Genomic DNA, 20166 nt, shown 5'->3' with positions numbered 1-20166 from the left:
GGGATTGTCTTCTGTTTGTTTAGAGGCATGAAGCTCCTTTCTGAAGAAGGAAAGTCTTAACCATACTTTGAAAACAATGCTGCAAACACCAAAAACATATTTAATGGTCTGTGTTAACAACTAAAACTGCAGGTAAGTGTGATCTTTACTGAGACACTAAACAGATTTAAGTGTCACTTGGCCACACTAAGGCATATGAGCAAGAAAAGTAAAATGGTGTCATTCTGCATTGATAAAAATGTACAAATAAATGACACTTTCTTGTAATTCACTAATTTAGCTGAGGAATAGGAAGGCATTAAAAAGATAACAAGTGGGGAGTGGGGAGACAACTGCTCACTTAAACACTTTAATGGTATCTTTAGGTTCATTAGTTAGTTTTAGATATTAGCCAGAATGTTTTATAAATCACTCCTGCTATCCGTAACTGACTCATCAATCCATAGTCTAGATAAGTTTCTTCAACCTCTAATTGCACAACCTTAGTTCTGAGGAGCTCTGTGTCTATAGAAATTCTTTCAGCTGGAATTAAATTTGATTTATCCAGCTCAAAAATGAGGAAGAAGCACAAAAATTGATCATTGCATTAGAGGGATTTGGAAAGTGTTTCTACAACCAGAGCAGAATAAGAACTTACATCTTCCCACTATGAAACATACAGCTAACACCTGTGTGTTTACTTTTTCACATTAATTATAATGGAATGACACATACAGAAAACTCACCTCCCTATTCCCTCTCCTCCACGTTTCACCATTTCTTTGTCCGTTGAGAGAGAGCCTGTGTGTCAGTTCTTCAGCACCCAGGGAGAGATACACCTTTTGTCGCTGCTACCACAACTAAACAATAGTAGGCAGCAGAACTAGAGACTGAGGAGGTATGGAAAAATTTCAACACTGCATACACACCAAGGAATTTCAAAAAAAGCATGTTTCACTGTAAATAAACATTATTGCACATTATTGCCACAGTGTGTCTCTCTTCAATCCTCCTATAGTCATTTGGGCAGCGTAAATGAAAGTGAAAATAAAGTTTACAAGGTAGGTTAGAAGTGCTCTTTCTTGGTCACATTACATTTGTCCATCATAAATAGTTGTAAATGTTTTCTGCTATTAGTAAACATTTTGCTTTTGATCTTTACATAGAAAAAGGACACAATTTAGCCTAACTTAACTCTTTTAGAAATCTAAGCTAAAATTTCAACATACTAAAACAGTAAACAGAAAAATACACTAATGTTACAATTTCATAAGCTAATACTGTGCAAAATCAGTTCATACTTACAGACCATGCTCTGCCTTTAGACAGTGAAATGCTTTAACACCTATTTCATTAGTCTGGTCTAGTTGAATCTATTCCCTGACACATGAAATACTGATGAAGCCTCAGGTACCTCCTAACTCTTCTTGTGCATTTGAAAGAGATGCAGCAGGTATTGGGTTTGTTCTGTTTTAGCTGATCACACAATCCTTCTTTTAAGAAATGCCAGCCCTCCTCTGGCAGACAGGGATCCAGTTTCCATGGTCCTGTTATGGGGCAGGAGGGAGCCTGGCCAGAGTTCCCCTCCTCCTTCCCTGCTGTACTAGGTGTTCCTTCCAAATCTGGCCCTAAAGGACTGATAGAGCAAGAGATCAATGAATTTGGCATCAAGGTCACTTATAAAATGCCTGTGTCTCCTTTGACAGCCTAAGAAGAATGAACTTTTCCTGGCTGGGTCCTCTCAGGAGTTGTGGTAAGGATGGCCCATCTGACCTGAGTTCAGATCCCAAGTGAAAGCAGCAGTGCAGAAACACCACATTTATTTTTTTAATCTTAGTTCTAAACAATTTTCACATCTCCTCCCAGTCTTCCTGGAAAAGGCTCAGATTCAGTTTGGTTTAAGCACTGGGCAGAGGTTCAGTAAGACTGCATCCGCAACAGCAGTTTTCCTGAGAAGAGAGAATCATGTTCAGAAGAAAAATAAAGTAGAATAAACAGTTGAAGAAACCTAAAGCCTCTTCCTACTCCCACCTCTATGAAATATCAGCAAGCGATTAGATTATATTTCTCCTACACATTTTCTTTAATATAAGAAAGGGACACACATAGTTTAACTCCCAGCAGTAATTCAGATTAGTCTGGAAAATACAGTTCTCTACTGGACTGTATTTACATTTAACCTATTAGATAAATGCTCAGCCAAAGCCTCCTCTCACTTACACAAGGAAGCCTACTGGTTATAGCACAGTGTAGTTGTTACATGAGGGAAGAATTTGTCCCAGTCTCTTCTGTATGACCTGTGGTTTTGGTATGCTCCTCACAAAGCATCTTATGAGGATATCTTACCTTACATACATATCTTACCACCTTTGTGCCAAAATATTCTCAGGCTTAAGTAATTTTCACCCCCTCCTTCTCCAACCTTGAGACTCTCATCATGGCAGTTTGGCTTTGGCACAGGTGCTCAAAACTAGATTAGATGAGGGAGAGAAAAATAACTTGATAGCCTGGTGTGGACTGTCATGAAGGCTGCATTGGCACTCATGTGAGATAGTCAAGTTACTCAAGAGTAGTAAAGCTTCAAGAAAATTATTCAGCTCATCTCAATGCCTCCTCACTTCAGCAGTTCTTGTAACAGGTCCAAAATATACTGTAAATACTAATTTAGAACAATGAAACTATTTTTACTCAGTATGGGTAAATCAATACCAAATGTTTGGTAATATTATTTAAGGAGATAGTAGTGCTTTTCCTAAAATGTTTATGTCTTGATTGTTTTAGTTTTAAATCTATAGCAGGGAACAATAGTTCACTAAATTTCTTTTGCTGAAGTATCTTCAAAAGTATTGTAGGACAAAAAAATTAGTTTAGATACATGTATAGGGTCTCTGCCTCTCTCCCTCCCCCTCTCCCTGTATATATGTTTATTAAAAATACATCTTTTCAAATGGCCTTCCAAGGCACTCCCTAAAGAAAACAGTAATTCAGTAAGTAGAAGGCATTATGAAAACAACTGAAAGCAAGGTTTTGCTTTAAACACAGACATTGAACCAGCAAGACAACCTTCTGCAGGGATGAACTGCAAATTTGAGGGGCAGGGCACTGAAGACAGACCTCACCAAAGGAATTCCTTCTGAAACCTGGTGTTGACAGGATAACAGCAGTGTTAGCTGTTACAACAGCAAGGCAGTACATAACTCAATATGCAAGCTGTGACATATATTAGCTAAAATTAAAGAAAACATTAGTCAAGCAAGGTGATGGATTCTCGGTTGACAACAGGATCAGCAGTAAGAATGTAAATTCAAATGTAAGATCACATCTCCCATCAATAAGATCAGTCATTATGTATGTGGCTTCTGCTATTACATTTAATGACCAACACCAATACAATTTGCACCAAAGAAAATGGAGAAACAATCAAAATTATATGTGACCGCATATCCACATGGGGGGATCTCTTCCTTACTAACATTTCTTTATGGATGATTAGGAGCTCAGTACAGTTTTATATTTCCTGTACATTTTAACATGGCCTAAAAAATGTCAGGAAGGGAATACTTCACAGTCGTGCATAGCTCTAACAGGAGCTTTTCCACAACTGTTCAAAATAATTTATAGTATTCAAATCTCACCTTCTTTTCTGGAAGGCTCTACCTTATTAAAGTTATAACATAGGGAAAGAAATAACTTTCACATGGCACATGCTTTGCAACTGTCCAAAGTCAGTGATCAGAGATAATAAAAATGTCAGGCAGACAGCACTCTTCTGGGTCTGGACAGAGTGATGTGAGAGGGACCTGCTTGGCTTGTTGGAGTGGTATAAGAACAATAGCTGCAATGAGGTTCACCTCAAGTTGATGTAGAAACCTCTTGATAACTAGAAGTTGTAAGACTGGCATTTCAAACAGAAATTCTGGTTTCCCGTGAGCTTTACCTCCTTTGAAATGTGACTGTGGGCCCATCACAATTCCCAGGCAGTCTGAAAACGGAGGCTTCTTTGTACTTGCAACCTCTTCTGATACTGTTTTCCTAAGAAATTCACTTTAGGCAAATATCAGTGTAGAATTTAAGACTGGCAAAGATATGCTTATTAGAACTTCTCACAATTTTTTTTTTAAGGAGTTAAAACTATGGTGATGGACTGCTGGATTTTTACGGAGAGGAGAGGAGAGGAGAGGAGAGGAGAGGAGAGGAGAGGAGAGGAGAGGAGAGGAGAGGAGAGGAGAGGAGAGGAGAGGAGAGGAGAGGAGAGGAGAGGAGAGGAGAGGAGAGGAGAGGAGAGGAGAGGAGAGGAGAGGAGAGGAGAGGAGAGGAGCCCAAACTTGCGATTTAAAGAAGATTCAGCAAATCTTTCAGTCTGAAATGAAATTCTCCACTCTCATCAGAAGACAAACATATCATCAATTTTTTTTTTTCAATTCTAAGCATAAAGTTATCATCTCCTTTTAGAATGTATTTGGCTTGCTCTGTCCTTTCTGTATGCTGGTATGAACTAACAGCAGTTTTATTTTTATCTGCTAAATCTATTAACTTAAAATATCCTTCTGTAACATTCTTCTAATGCATCTAATATGAATATATTGTAAGGGAACTGTAGCCAAAAAATATATAACCTCTCTTATACATTAAATTTTAATCTGGCTATGGAAACAAGCCCTCAAAATATGAACATCCATTCTGGCCTTTTGTATATAAGATATGCATATGATTCACACTTGATAAATGAGTTTTAAAATGGATTTTTTTTAGGAGGGAACTATTAATTATACTACAAGCCTCATTCTTTTCATCATCCCATCTTGCACAATTTTTTTTAAAACTATACTTTTTTAATGAAATAACAGTTTGTAACAGTTTTATAAACTTTAAATGAATCTTTCCCAAAAATTCTTACAGATATTGTTTTCTCAATCTAATTATCTTATGTTCTTAAACTGTTCTTAGGAAAGGAAGCACACTACTGTTAATCTTTCATTCACATCAACAAAAAGCTTTTTAAATTCACACCAAATAAGACTGCGACTTAAAAAGATTTTCTTTTTAAGTATGGGTAATAACCACTTTTCTTATTGCTACCAATTAAAATATAAAACAGGAACTGTGGGATATATGTCAAGCACTGATCAGAAATATAATGAACAGGAGCATCACGCAACATTTCTATCAGCAATAGGTATTCTTAATTCAAAATTTAACGTGAAAGATTTTTCTTATGTGACTCTAACCACGGATAATCTGAGCTGAATTTTAACGAGTTGTTATATTCTCCTCCAGTATCACCACGGGGAACTGCAGCGTGGCTGAGGCTGGCGCGTACCTCTGGAGCTCGTCGAGTCAGGCCTGCTCTGAGCAGGGTCAGCTCAGGACTGTGTCCAGCCTGGTTTTGAGTATCTCCAGGGATGGAGACTCCACAACCTCTCTGGGCCACCTGCTCCGCTGTTTAACCACCCTCACAGCTCAAAAGCTTTTTCTAATGTATTTCAGGTTTTGCCCATTGCCTCTTCTGTCAGTGGGCACTACTGAGAAGAGTCCCCTTCTCTCTTCTTTACCCCCCCCATCAGTATTTATGCACATGGATAAGGTATACAAAATGTTACAGAAATCCTTCTGAACTTTGAATCATCTACCATCTATACCAAGATATTATCCTGTACAGAAATATCAATGATTCTCCACCCTCTCGCCCACCAAAATGTGTCATGGTTACCACAAATGGCAGTTCATAATTCCATTGGAACTGCCAGACAAAACAGCGAACATTTTTTGTCTTTCACATTTCCTTCTAAACTTGATTCCCAGAACTTCTGTGTTCCAATCCTTTGTAATAGTAATGTGAAGGCTAATGAGTTTATTGACTTTATAGATAGTTTTCACTTAACAGGAAAGTAAAATTCTTAGAAACCAATTACAGCTAAGACCTTCAGTCACCAGCGTGCACATCTCTTAATTAGACAGTAATAACTATCTCCAACAGAAATATGTTCAGAAACTGGCTCCAGAAGTATTGTCTACTTGTATCAGATTTCAACTGGAGATGAATAAACACTTCCGCTGTAGGAAAAATGTGAAAAGCTAAGGCAAATAAAAAGCTCTGAGCAAGAATGACAAGGCAGTGAAAAGTAAAGCAGCATGAAACTCAGTATGACTGCACATGGACCCTTTATGGCACCGAGTTAGGAAGTGATAAACATCTTCTCAAAGGAGCTGGCACATTCACTTAAAAGGCAACAGCCATTTCCAGAAAATGGTTAGAAATGTGGAGTTAAGAACAGAGGTAAACCAAAGTCACAGAGCCCATGTATATTCTTTGTGTGTATACATATGTGTCTGGAATGGAGAGGAGGATATTGTTTCCAGGTCTATCAATTGCAATCAAGTCACCTAATTTTGCATTCCTAGCTAACCCCTTTGTTAATTATCAGGATGTTACAGCTGGCTGATTTGAAGATAGCTACAAAAAAAAGGGAATATGTTTCATAAATTTTGTTTTCTTTCCATATTTTCTCTTAGTTTTGCCTTTTTTACTAAGGCTTGATATAGAAAAACTGGTAGAATAAGGGCAATGGACTGAATAATGATGAAGATTTTAAGTAAAAAAGAATAGCAAAATTATTTTAGTATAAAATTATGTTTACTTAAATTATATTATTAACCCTACACTCTCGACCTTCAAAATGCTTTCTATAATAATAGGTGTATCATTTAAGTAATTTCAAAGTGTATAGCACTAGAGAGATACAATTACCATTGTTTTTTCTGCTGAGTTTTTTTTGATCCTCAGCATTATACTGTTCCAATTTAAAATTATTTTATAGCTATTCTCCAAGATTTGCCCTGAAAAGAGTGCTTTCTTCTACTTTTTCATTATTGAAGGGCTATTTTTTCAAAACTTATTACATAATCTTGATTTCTGTTCATAAGAGAACAGTAATACTGCTATTTTCAGCATTTTAAATACACCTCCATATTAGAAATATAACTGAAATACAGTGAAATACCTTGCTATACACCATAAACCTATCTCTAAACCCAGTAATAGTTGGAGAATTTTGTATTGAAAGGTAAATTATTTTTGCTTCTATATTTCATCAACATATATAACTACGCCATTACTGTGTCAATAATTAGGCATACTATATTACTCATTCTTAAAGGAAAAAAATTGCACATATTTTAGTAGACAGGTTACTGCTAAAAATATTTCTCTTTCAATTTTGTTTTTGTTTGCAAAAAGACTAAATAAAAGTCAAGTACAGTAACTTTTGTACTTTCAAAATGTCTGGATTGTTTTTCTCAGACATCAACAGATCTAGCTGAAGATTAAAATACTGAATTAACTCATTTTCTCTCTAGTTATTTACACATTCATCTACACATATAGGCAGTCATCTGCCATAACTATATCAGTCAATCTAAAGAAATCTGAGAACAAGAAGAAAATATGGTACATGATTTTTTTGTTCTTTTGCCATAAACAGGATTTCAGAGAGAAAACAGTTGTGCCAAATGCTAAAGCTGCTCAGTGTCAATGGTTTATGGAAGTTTATAATAAAACCCACATTCTTCAGGATTTCAACTCAATTTTTTTCCCTGATGTAATTTTTATACTTTCATAAATATGGCTGATAAGATGCTGAACACCATTATTTCCAACTTAAACCTACTTCTTTCTCCCACAGTATAATAATGATGTCATTTAGCCCACTTGAGTCAAAGTAAATCACGCTATTAATATAGCAAACTGCTAAATGTAAATCTAAAGAATCCTTTGAACTATTTCTTTAAGGGTTTTCCTCTGTGTGGTGGTTCCATGACAGTACATTTGAAGGGCAATACCTAGGAAAGTCATCCATCTGAAAAAAATGAAAATTTAAGTTCAGATCCCAATTATGCCTTCTTCTCTTGATCCCAGATATATCCTTCTCTCTGTTCCACCCAATTGTTATACCTGTTCAACAAACTTCCACTTACCAAGGGATCATTACCATTCCCAGGGTGCAACTTATTGAAGAAAACAAAATCTTCTCTTCTCCTAGTCCACTTGGAAAAGCACATAGCGGAAAGCAAAATGAAGGTCTGCCTCCAACATCAGAGATATGTCTCATTTGTGAGGGACAGGTTGGGAGCAAGCAATATGAAGGACACAACACTGCAATGCTGTTTATTTTTGTACAACTATTTTAGCAGGAGTCTTCAATCTTGTTCTTTAAACACTGTGCAATTAAATAACAAATTATGGATTAGTAAACTGACCAAGTAGAATAAATATTTAACTCTTTGCTTGGAAATTGGGGCTGGTTGTGGTGCTTCTGTAGTAGGAGAAGATGGGAAACAATCAAAACACCATGTATTGCTAATATGTGCTAATATAAGTTGTCCTATAGGAAGTTGATATAATAGATATTATTTGTTTTGTAGAATAAGAGCCAGCAAGAATAAAAGCATCATTATGCTGGATGCTATAGAGAGTGCAAGATGACGCAAATCTCCAGCACTTTACAAAGCAAATATAAATTCTGCACTTAATGTAATTTGCAAGTGAAGTCTTCTCAGTGTCAATATTGCTAGAATACAAGAAATGCAAGTTCAAAATTGTTTCCATAATTCTGTGTGATTTCATTTTTATAGTGACTAACCTGGAAATATGGAAAGTCTCAGCAAAGTTCACTTTTCCAACTGTTCATAGTTTCCCTGATCAGCTGACCACAAATAGGAGTATTATCCAGAGTACCTGACACTTAGAGATTAAAGGTGAAAACATACATGGCCAGTGTAAACTTAAAGTTTTAACAAAAATGACAAAATCTATGTTACAGTAAAATGTTTCCCTACTGACACAGTGTCAAGTAAACACTTATAATTAAGGAGGACATGGCAGGAATACTTTCTTATTTCTATTTTCAAGGTAAACTTAATTAAAATGAATAATGTGAGAAATCAGACATATATAGAAAACTGTCTTCCAGTGAGTGAAAGATAATCCCTAAGGGATTCAAGGAACACATTAATGAAACCTTCACATTTTGAGGCCATGACGGTATTGGTAGCCCTTCAATGTATAAAGAATTCGCATGGCACCAGCAGTATAGGTTTGCTTGTAACGGCAGTACTATCACATTAATACCACATTGTTCTGATTTTGTGTGCAGTTTTACACAGAAAACTTGACACTGGACTAATCTGATTAGCACACTGTGTTTTCTAGTGGCTTGGCTTTATGTTGACAGGATCTAGTGGTAACAGTGCAACTTTCCTTGCAGAAACTAATCTGTGCATATTTTTTCATTGCAATGCCTATGTGATTCTAAGGACCCACTCAAAGCATAACAATATATTGAAATTGTTTATGAGCTGAAGAAATACAAAAGCAAGGTTTGGAAGAATTTTTAAGAATGTCACCCTGCAAACACTGGCAACCTTAAGTTTAATCCCTGCTCACATTTGAGTCCCAGTCATATAGATTAAGAATACCAAGATAAGAGAGGAGATGACACTAATAAAACTGTGCGCTATAATTTATATTTTTTTATATATGTGCCTGTCCATGTGTGTGTATACTATATACACACATATATAAACATATTATATATAAAAACATATATGTAACTACATTAAATATAGATATTGGAGCATTTAAATGAGAATTGGGAAACTTGGATTCACTCAGACTGGCTGGGATGAAGATAAGGTAGTCTTTGAATCCCATGTCCCTTATAAGTCCTACATTTCAATTCCTGGTCTAAGGAGTATTTCACATTTGACAATAAATAGCAGATGCAGTAAATGTAGAGACAAATCCTGTAGCCTGGTTATTAGGGTACTTTTCTGCTGCTTGAACCCAAATTCCTCAGGCTGAGAAAAACTACAAATCTTTTGTCCCATTTCCTAGGGAAGTACTGAAACAACAGTTAAGAAGGAAGCCATCCTGAATCCCTCCTGGGTGCAGAAACATCTTCTTCAGCACAGCCCTCTTACTGCCATAAGGGCTGGCTTTAAGGAGCTTGCGGCTTAGGCGCTGTGCAAAATGCACCCTGAGGTGAGCACACCCTGTGGAGAGGGGTGAGCTCCCAGTGTAGGCTTCTTTGAAGACCTTCAGATGCAGGCACTGCTCCCAGCTGGACTATCTAAATAGCAGAGCTGGACTATCTAAATAGTATTTATGGGAACAGATATTTAGCTTTAAAACGAGACCAAAGGTGGTTCGAGTGTCTGTCAAAAATAGCCTTAAGAGGGTCCTGACTTCACTGAACCACAAGATCATGTGGCTTGTTTCTGAAAACTTTTTACTGCTCCTGTTTTTTCCCAGTTTTTATATGGCAAGACTTCATACTCAAATGCAAGATTGCAATTTTTGCTCTGGAGAACAGGGATCTAGAAAGTAAATTCATTGGGTTTAGTATTTATATCTCTATCAGATGCATCCCAATGCTTGCAGGGGCCCTTGCACTGTGGAGCATGGCCCTGCAGCTGTGCTCTCCTGGGAAAAGCCTCTGCTTCATGCTCCGTATCTACGTGTCAGGATCCAGATTAGCCCATGACACTTGAATGTCTGTTTCTCCATAAATCTACTCGAATACATTCCTGCTTCTGATTTTATCATGCCAAAACCTGGTATTCTAACTTGAAGACAATATGACTTAACTTTTTAAAAATAATGGTAATATATCATCCCTATTACTTTAACTCCTCATTCCCAAAAATTGCACTTACTTTTGCATTTTTGTCACTTATTTTATAAATTATGACAGATCTCACATCTCCTTCATCCTAATTATTTCATTATTTTCCCATCCATGTGGCTCCCATTCAATTGTGTCATTTATTTTGCAAATGAATAGTGCATATGGTGCCATTTTGCTGCATCTAAACAGCAGTCATTCTGTTCAGTATGCAAATGAATACTGCATACACAGTTATTTCCACTTAGATAATTTACTCTAGAATTATCTAGTTTTCCAGGTATTACAATAGACTGTGTTTAATAGCCAATTATAAACTCTGGGGTCTTTTGCAACAACATCAATTTTTCTTCAGCACTACTGATTTTTGCACTACTCTTCAGATTTTATTCCCCTATGTCACAAAAACCAAGTGGTTAATTGCCTTTCTCTTTTGGAGATAGCATATGCTGCTAGTACTAGCAGAAGAAAATTTTTTATTCATACTATGCCACATAAAAATTGGAATTCCAACCCTTTGGATTCAAACCGATTATAAGACTTGGCACAAATATTTAAATCTACTGGAGAAATATTTATATCATCTTATTCTAGTTACTCATCCTAGTATCTAAGCTACCTTGACAGTAAATGGAACTCCTCATTTCTGTGTTCTAATTCTCCTGCCCAAGAGACCTATCATTTTCTGTCGACCATATAGAAAGCCTAGAGTTTTATCTGAGGTGGTTCAAAGAAATCACGATGAGGACTTTCTGCTGAAACAGCCCATGTATTTGCTGTTGACACATTACACTTGTGCTTGTACCTCAGCGTCTTGGCATTTCTTAAATGTGCTAGATCTGTGACAGTCTGGTAAAATAGACATCTTTTCTAATCTCTGACCTAGCAGAGAATATTGGAATACTAAAAGATCACAGCCATCTGGACACTTCATTATCATATTATAATAGCTACATAAACAGAAAAAGTAAAAGCCAGCTAGGTTTGTAGCTGCTGTAAATCAGAACTGCTCCACTGATTTCAATAAAGTGACACCCAGTTGTCTGAATCAACAAACTTGAAAACACTCATTCCCTAAATATCTACATCTTAAGTTTACTTTCTTTGGGGACTGATCTCATCTAGTCAGAACATACTCAACACTCAAAATAAATTGGAGGTCCTTTTTCCATGACCAAGGTGCAACAGGATAAAGAATCACATGCCCAAAATATCACTTACCTCAAAATAACAAATGTTACAGTATTTTCATTCCTGAATATCAAAGAAAAGACAATGCTTGTGTCCTGTCCACTATACTACAACTTTGTCTGGAGCTGTGGAAGTACAACAGCTGGTCTTTCTGTACAGTTTGAAACTTAGATCTTGAGACCTGGCTTAATCTCATCTAACTTTAATAATTGTATGGATGTTCTGGCCTGGTGTGCCAGCAAACAGCATCAACTAGTACACTAAAGAAAATCAAATGCCTTTACAGGTTTTTGGGGAAGCATGCTCAGAAACAACCCCTTCACCTTCTTACAGGTGTAGTACTGGTTCCTGAAGTACTTCTTGGAAAGACATGGTGGAAATTTTTCTAAGGTAGACAGCTTTCTGCTGTGTCAGTGTCATCCCTGGTTCTACCTAGTTGTGGAGGGTCACTGGACTCCTGATTCTGTGGGAATGTGTCAGCCCTGTCATTCAAGGCAGGGTGCCCTCAGCACTTGTTCTCCCAGGGAAGCATCTTCTCAGGCTACTTGTCTGTGCCATCTTCCCAGAAGGTAGGCAAGCTACAACTGGAGTCATCATGATATTGAGGAGGCACAGCTCCAGAGGGCAGAAGCCTGTTCAGTTGTAGAAGGAGGGGGAAAAAGCTCAAACACCAAGAAAGTAGAAGTATGAAACAAAAAGAAAGATTAATTTTAGGTCTCCCAGAAGGAAGTTTATCAGAATTCTCTCTTCTTTCCAGTTTACTCTTTCCATACTTTGAATAAAAGGAAGCATGCAAGCAAGCAAGAAAAAACCCCGGAAAAACTTCAGTCCAGGCCGGCTTCACTTACGCCTCCACTTGCTCCCAGTGAGTGTATACGCATAATGAGTTACATCAGTGTATGGCACACTATTTTTACAGGATTTGTCCTTGAATTTGACTGTATTTTGAGGGAGATTTTTCTGAAGGGTGTGGATGCTTTTTAAGGGTTGGAAATGTCCCTTGGGGAAGTTTTCATGTCAGCTAAACAATCTATAGAAGTGTACAAGTGTTCTGCATTAGAGTTTCTACATAGGCTTATGCATGCAGAACCATGATTAATACATTTACTTCTCTCACTTATTTTTTTTCTTTTGGATTTCAGGCTCTAAAATATTTTTGCTAACAGAATTTTGCAAATACTTCCAAGTTTGAATCTTTGAGATTATTGCTCTTCCCAAAAAAGACACTACCAGTGCCAACACAGTTCACGGATGACTGGATGTTATTAAAGTTGGAATTTAACTTTTTTTATGATGATACTGACAGCTCAATATTAAGAATTGAAAAATAATCTTTTAATTTCTCTATTTTTTATCTACCTGTTTGAACATTGACAAGTTCAATCAGTTTGATTGCTGCTGGATATATCTTTTTCTACTTAAATCTTTGTTGAAAAGAGAGGATAATTTATTCCATGTTCTGTGTAAAGAACTGCCTGGTTATTATCCCGGCAATTGTTATTACAAGTTTACAGTATTCTCTGAATTCTGAAAAGTGATTACATGAAGAGAGCATTTGCATGGCACATTATGCATTAGACCAAATCTCAGTTCTTGCTTCTCTCACTTCCATCTTCCAGTACATCAGGTCTTTGATTTGAACTTGCATGCTATGATTGCTGTTTTAAATTTCCGTAACGGAGACCTCCATATTGCAACAGGCTTCATTCAAACCAGGATTCTAACGTGACTTCTGTTAACTAGCTCTAAACACCTCTGACAGCGTCTTGGTTTGTTGCCAAGCATATTGCTGTGGGAGACTCCTTCTTACAAGTCACACCGGTGCTCTGCACTATACCACCTGCTAGTGACAGCTCCTTGCATGCCCAGGTCCATTGTCCCTTATGCCATGCTTTGGACGTGGCATGGCTGAGCACGATAATGTAGTGCCAACCACTCAGTGTTTTGCTTGCTGTGGTAATACTGTTCCATAAAGTAGTGGGTTTTGGTATTAAGTCTCCTCAATTTAACAACAGCAAAGAAACAAGACAGCTCCCTCACTAGAAACAAAATGGAGCTAAGAAAAGCATATTTGGCTAAGTTACAGTGCTGCTACTAACCTTAGCACTGAATATATTGCTTCAGACCTCCTGTCTTCAGTTCATTAGTCAAAACTCCTCTGACACAAGCATGGTTTTGGTATGTTTCTATCTCACAGCCCTTGTTTCTGTCAGTTTTGATGTTGTTGCTATGTATAAAATCAAACTGAGTCTTGTTTTACAATCCCAGTGTTGTCTGTGGAATCTGAGCAGTGCGAGAGCTCCATTAGCGATGTTATTCTTCTCTATGGTCACTGTCACACTCAATTTAGCTCCAGTTTTATTTTTCGCCATAAAACAGCGTTCATAGTCACAGTAATTCTGTTACCACGATGATCTGAGAGCCAGTAAAGGACATTAATGAATTAATAAAGTAGTACGTGGCTTAGTTTACAGTCCCCAGAGGATGCTCCGCCTGAGGTGGGATGACTGCAGGCTGTATCGGTAAGTGTCCAGCGCTGGGGCTAACCACAACTCAGTGGGCTGTCTGAGAGTGGTCTGCTTTGGTTGGGCATCGGCTCACAGGCTGTCAAGGGCTGGGAGTCCTGAAGCGACGGCAGGACAGAAAAGACTGTTTGTTCAGAGGGCTCTGGGAAGGAATTGCAGACTGAACTTTTCTGGTAAGGAGAGCTCTCTTGAGAAGAGGAGCTTTAGGATAAAGCAGTTCCCCAATCCCCAGTAAAATACACTTTCTAAATGTCATAAAACACATGGATTGAAAACACATGCTCATGGCCATCTGTCTGTCCCTCTAGTGATAGATGAACACTGTTCTGCATGAGAGTCCAGCATTTTGTTATGCCTCTACAAGCAGATTATCATCTTACTGGCAACCAAAGGATATGCATCCTGTTCCCTTAGCTGTCTGTGGGTGCCTCCTAGCTCAAGGGTGCTCTGTCACTTTGAATCCCCTGTTGCTTGCAGCAGAAGAGGAAGAGTGAGAATGGCTTGGCATTTGACCAAGGCTCTGGCTGAAATGAATGATGGCTCAGGGGCTGGTACTATAAAAAACTCCTTTTTATAGCTTGTCTTCGCCAGGGAGAATAAAGAGAATTTGGTACAGTGATATGACAGGAAGGTGTTGTGAAAAATGTCAGGTTATGAATGATTTCTGTGAACTGTTACTATATTGCTGGGCCCAGGAGTAAGACCCACATTAGTATATGGTCAGTTGGTCTTCCTATGGGATCAGTAATGACTCAGGCATAGGTAAAAGACAAATTAAAACTGAAGCCCCTATTTTCATGTATATCTAAAATGCATGTAATTTAAAAACAGCTTTGGAATAATGTATTAGATGATACAATAGCAATGAGGCAAACTCTCAGTCAAGGCCTTATTGTGCTGTTCACTGTACAAGCAGAGGACAAGAAATCAATTCCTGCTTCAAAAGTGCAAGGCAGGCAGTCATTTCAGCAAACCTCCAACCTACTTGTTCTTAAGGCTTCTGTAAGAGGGAATTGTGGAAGAAGGGATGAAAATACTTAATATGTTACTTTTTAACTTACCAGACATTTTATATGTTCTTCCTGATCCTTTCCATGTTAGGCCCATGAGCTTTATAAAGGTGAGCAACAAAAGCTGGAACTCTTCTATTTCACTCTACCACAATCTCCTGGCTTTCATTCCAACATTTTGCTCTCCCTCTGAAATACTGTAAAAGTGATCATTTAGTAGTCACTTCCTCCAAGAATCCAACATTCTAGTCTCTTCCACAGATTTTGGACCAGGAGAACTGGGAATAAAGCTACATGTTAAAAGCCTGACACGTGGGACATGATGGCAGAGTGCTGGCTCCTCCAGATGTGAGGAGATAGAGTTGGCAGTTGTGTATTGAACTGACAAAAAAGGCCCTGCAGAAAAGCTGAAGAGGTTGCAGTGATGAATGCAAAAACCTGAATCTGCAAAGTGAGAGTCTACTTCAACCATTGCTCTAGATATCCTTTGAAGCTTTGGTTAACTCACTGATCAGTTCCTCTCTGTTCCTCAATTGTCCACCTGTAAAGTCATCCGCTCACATTGTTCCCTTGGTCCTCAGGGTCTTCAAGGGGAAAAGTTATCTTATGTGGTTGTCATGTAAGACAGGAGATGTTTTAGGCAACAGAACGATACTATCTCCTCCCTTCCATTCCCCAAGCACCAATTTAAAAAACAATAAAATCAAAACCCAAAATGTGCATTTTTCAGAGTCTAGAATTCATAGAATTAAAGTTCCTGTATGTATATAGATTAAAATATCATTTTTAATCATGTAATCTTTCCTTCATAGGTCTTCACCATTATTAAGTGCAATGGAATTCAATGTCTGAAAATGAAATTCTATTAAGGAGCTGTATGTGGCCGCATCAGTTGTAAAAATGGGAAAATACATGAAGAGTTGGAGAAATGAAGCACTTCCTCTTATGGACAGAGACCTGAAGCACAAAGAAAGAGTTCAAAGGCCATCAAAGTTAAATTTCTTCAGTATATAGATGGATAGATGGAAACATACTTCCACAGGCTGATTCACCTCTTCCAGCTTAAACATGAAACGTAAGGCGAATTGTTTTGTGGATGTGTTTGTGCCTTAGTATTGACTACAGAAGAAACCTAGAGGACTAGGTTTTTATTAGACACCTAAATTTGAGGTGGCACAAGTTGTTTAAGTTAAACCTTATCCTAAATGGCAAAGTGACCTTAGATAGTAGTAGAATGTGAACATTCATTTTACAGAAACTATTTTATAGAGAAGATCATTCTTCAAATCCTATGCTACCTATACCAGTAATTCTCTTTAATTTAATCTGTGGAGCTCTCAGCACCTTGTAGGCATTCTATTGATGAATGAATAATAACAAAACAATGCTTCTTTTTCTGTGAGTTATTATTAGCATGAAGTAGTGATATTTCATGATAAATAAATTATTCTTTCTGCTGTACAATCAGCCAGTGCAGAAATTTGACAACAACAAACACTGAGAGATGCATGTTTCAGAATTTCATTCAAAAACAAGCTATAACTAAGATGGATTTTGTTTTTTAAATATTATTTTTTCTGTTATTGTTCTGCAGAATATAAATAAAATTACTCAGTGGAGGAATTCTTAACAGATGGTTACCATTTCAGCCTCAGATGGCAGAAAGCCCTAGAAGCAAGCAATTACAGAATTCTTTGATGCAGAACCAGCTGAACAGATTTTAATAATTTCTTCCAGATTGGAGACACCTGGCCCCCCAGAAAGTGCTGCAAGCTTGGTGATAGATGTGTGCAATAGAAATATATTCCTGATGTCACCAGCAAGTTTTTGGTGGCAAAATCATGAAGACCATTAGGAAATAATTTTAAAATTACCTTTTTTGTTTTCTACTATTAATGCAATGAAACATTGCAAGTGGCCCAGTAAAATAATTTTTAAAATACTCTGAGGCAAGATTGTATTGTTTTGTTTTTCCATTACTGCAAATGTTTTACCTTCCTTCAAAGAATATTGTACAGGATATGGATACTCAACAACATCAGCTTTTATTGCTCACGTTTATAAAGCTCACGGGCCTAACCCAGAAAGGATCAGGAAGCACATGTAAAATGTTACTTTGTCTTACTTACTCTTATTCTATTTTCTTGATGTAACTCTTGCCTTTGGAAGATTTAAAAATATCCCCCTAGATGCAATATCTGTTTAAGAGAAGCCATTACACCAAACAAACTAGTATGACACTTCTGTGGCAGCTTTCTGCTTGGAGAGGAAGGGAAAGGGGCAGCCTAAGTTATTGCTAAGGTTTAGCTTCATCTGAGTCACCATCAAATTATTCCATTCTTTCCTCATTCATTCAACTCTGTCTCTGCTATCATAAGCTCATGCCTACTGCATGCTCAGGAAAGCCCTGTCACAATCCTGTCTATGTCTGTAGTACGAGCGAGCTGAAGCAAGCTAACTGCATGGCTCTGACATGTGAGATTTGTACTATGTGTGGTACAAGTACTCTGCAGGCTATCTGGTAAATCAGTCTGCTCTGCTGGCTAACAGCTCTGGTCTAATGACCCAATAGTGCTTGATAAAGTTGAGAAATTATGAAGGAATTTTACAATGTGGTTGCTGGACTTCATAATCCAGGAGTTCCCCTCCAAACCTGTGGTCCAGTTTTCCTTAAAAATTCTCTGTTCATTGGTATAATACATTACAGAAGGTTGTTGTGCCTTTAGAATATCAGGTATTCTCTGGAGTTTGACGTGTGAGTGCAGGATCCTTGGAGGGGGCATACAAAATGTTAAATATTCCAAGTGAATCTGGTGAATTAATTTATCTGGTTCATAAATTTAAATGTGACCACTGAACCTATCTTTGGTAAATTAACCAATTCTCTATGGGCTAAAGAAAATACTGGTTTACAAATAATGCACCCTCCTCCACCCCAGCACCAGAATAGCATTGCTGAAGATTTCATGTTTTCTAAAAAGAAACAAAATACACAAATAACCTTGGTTTTCTCAGTTGACATTATTTTGAACTGCAGTAAAATGGAGTGAGTAAAAGTGAGAGGGAAGAGGTGTCATAATTTTCTTTATGAAGGGACATCTCTTAATCCAAACTGAACATTTTAATGGCTAAAGTTTACATCCCAAGGCTTTCCCTATATATACAGTAAGGCCAAGATAATGCATTTTTGAGCTTGGCTACTTTTATGTGTTTAGAATAAGATTTCAGTTTCATGAAAATCAGAATCAGAAAAGCTCCCTGTGCATAAGATACAGAAACTCAGTACAGACATCACACATCTTCTGGTTTTCCTTGTCCAAATTGTATTTGACTGATTTATGTTATGTTATCATACACAATAGCTTTTTACAATGTATATCTGGCAAAGTTATCCATAAAATTGAATACAATAAACATTATAATGCAATAATTCATTTTTGGTTTGAGATTTGGGAATTAGTTCCATTTAAGTGGACTGCTTTTCACAATACAATCCATTCAACTGCATGTTTTTCCTATTCATTGGAACAGCCTCAGTAACACAGTAGATTTGTGCTCAGTGCATTGTAACTTTATTTGATCTTTTTGTTTCCTACAAAAAGAAATCAGTAGAATCAAATCTATTTGTGACCATTTTTACTGTCAGAACAAAGTGAGGCTGGAAGGCAAGCAAGCACCTCATTTCATTCCAATGTCTTCTAGGATACTTTCACGTAAACAAAATCTACAAAAATATTTAAACACTGTTACACTGCAATCTATTTTCAGACCATTTTTCACCTTCACTCTGAATAGACAAACAAAACATCAGGAAAACCAACTGGAGAAACAGTTTTTCTGTAGTCCTCCTAAATCCTTAAAACTCTTCCTCAGCATTTGCTACTTTATTGTTTAATGCTTTTCTTTCACCCCTGCAATTTTGGTAAAATAAGTTAGAGTGTTTTGTTTCTGTTCCCAGCGTTTGACATTTTCAGATTGCAGGATGGCCAGACCCAGATGATGTCAGCCATTTTGGGATGTGATTAAATGTCATGATGCTGCAAAAGCAGAGAGTTAAAGGTGAATGCCTGCACTTCCTGATGCAGAAGACAGTGCTGTTGAAAGAAAAGCATTTGGAAATGCCCATTAAGAGAGAAAGGATTATGAAGCAATTGGTGGTTTGTTCTGTGAATGAGCTGCAGTTAATGGTGCATGTAAGTGGAAAGAATGTGGAGCCTTTAGCTTTCTGCTTGAAGCACAGCTTCACTCAAAAAAGAGGTGAAGGAGGCAGGGGTTGAAAAAGAAACTTCTTTGTGCCTTTGCGGCACCTCAGATTGGTAAAAATAATAGGAAAATGGTTGTCCTAGACAGGTGTCAGGCATGGAGGGGGTGGAGGAAGATTTATGCCTTCATTAGGAAATACAGTTGCAGTTGCCATTGTGTAGTTGCTATGAAAATAAGAGCAGCTACTGCTTGTGAAATCTGACGATGTTATGACTTCAAACTAGAGCAAAGTAATAAGCAAAAAACATGTAAGGTTAAAGATACTTGCATTTTTTTTGTTATGGCACTTTGTAACAGACACTGTGACTGACAAATATAATGAATTCTGATTTCATCTGAAAGAACTAAATTAATTACTAAAGAACCTCTGTTAGATCACATTATAATACGGACAAATCAATGGTATGTTGTCGTGGTTTAACCCCAGCCAGCAGCTAGGCACTACGCAGCCACTCGTTCACTTCCCCTCCACCCAGTGGGATGGGAGAGAGAATCAGGAAAGAAAAAAGTAAAACT

General features: G+C 37.4%; 2 long non-coding RNA genes across 2 annotated transcripts in view; one reads left to right on the top strand and one right to left on the bottom strand.

The window, feature by feature from the left end:
- Nucleotides 1-1690: 1690 nt before the first annotated feature.
- On the top strand, nt 1691-16458 carry LOC142029248 (uncharacterized). Its single transcript, XR_012649881.1, has 3 exons — nt 1691-1732; nt 12610-12717; nt 16200-16458. It is a non-coding gene; the product is annotated as an uncharacterized LOC142029248 (long non-coding RNA).
- LOC142029247 (uncharacterized) overlaps nt 7678-20166 on the bottom strand; it is a 91830-nt gene continuing 79341 nt past the window's right edge. The window contains exon 8 of the long non-coding RNA XR_012649880.1: nt 7678-8195. This is a non-coding gene — a long non-coding RNA (uncharacterized LOC142029247). The remainder of the gene's footprint in view (nt 8196-20166) is intronic.

The sequence above is a fragment of the Buteo buteo genome, chromosome 3 (assembly GCF_964188355.1).
Source record: "Buteo buteo chromosome 3, bButBut1.hap1.1, whole genome shotgun sequence".
Taxonomy (NCBI): Eukaryota; Metazoa; Chordata; class Aves; order Accipitriformes; family Accipitridae; genus Buteo; species Buteo buteo.
The sequence above is the reverse complement of the archived record's forward strand: the minus strand, read 5'-3'. Positions and strand labels throughout refer to the sequence as shown.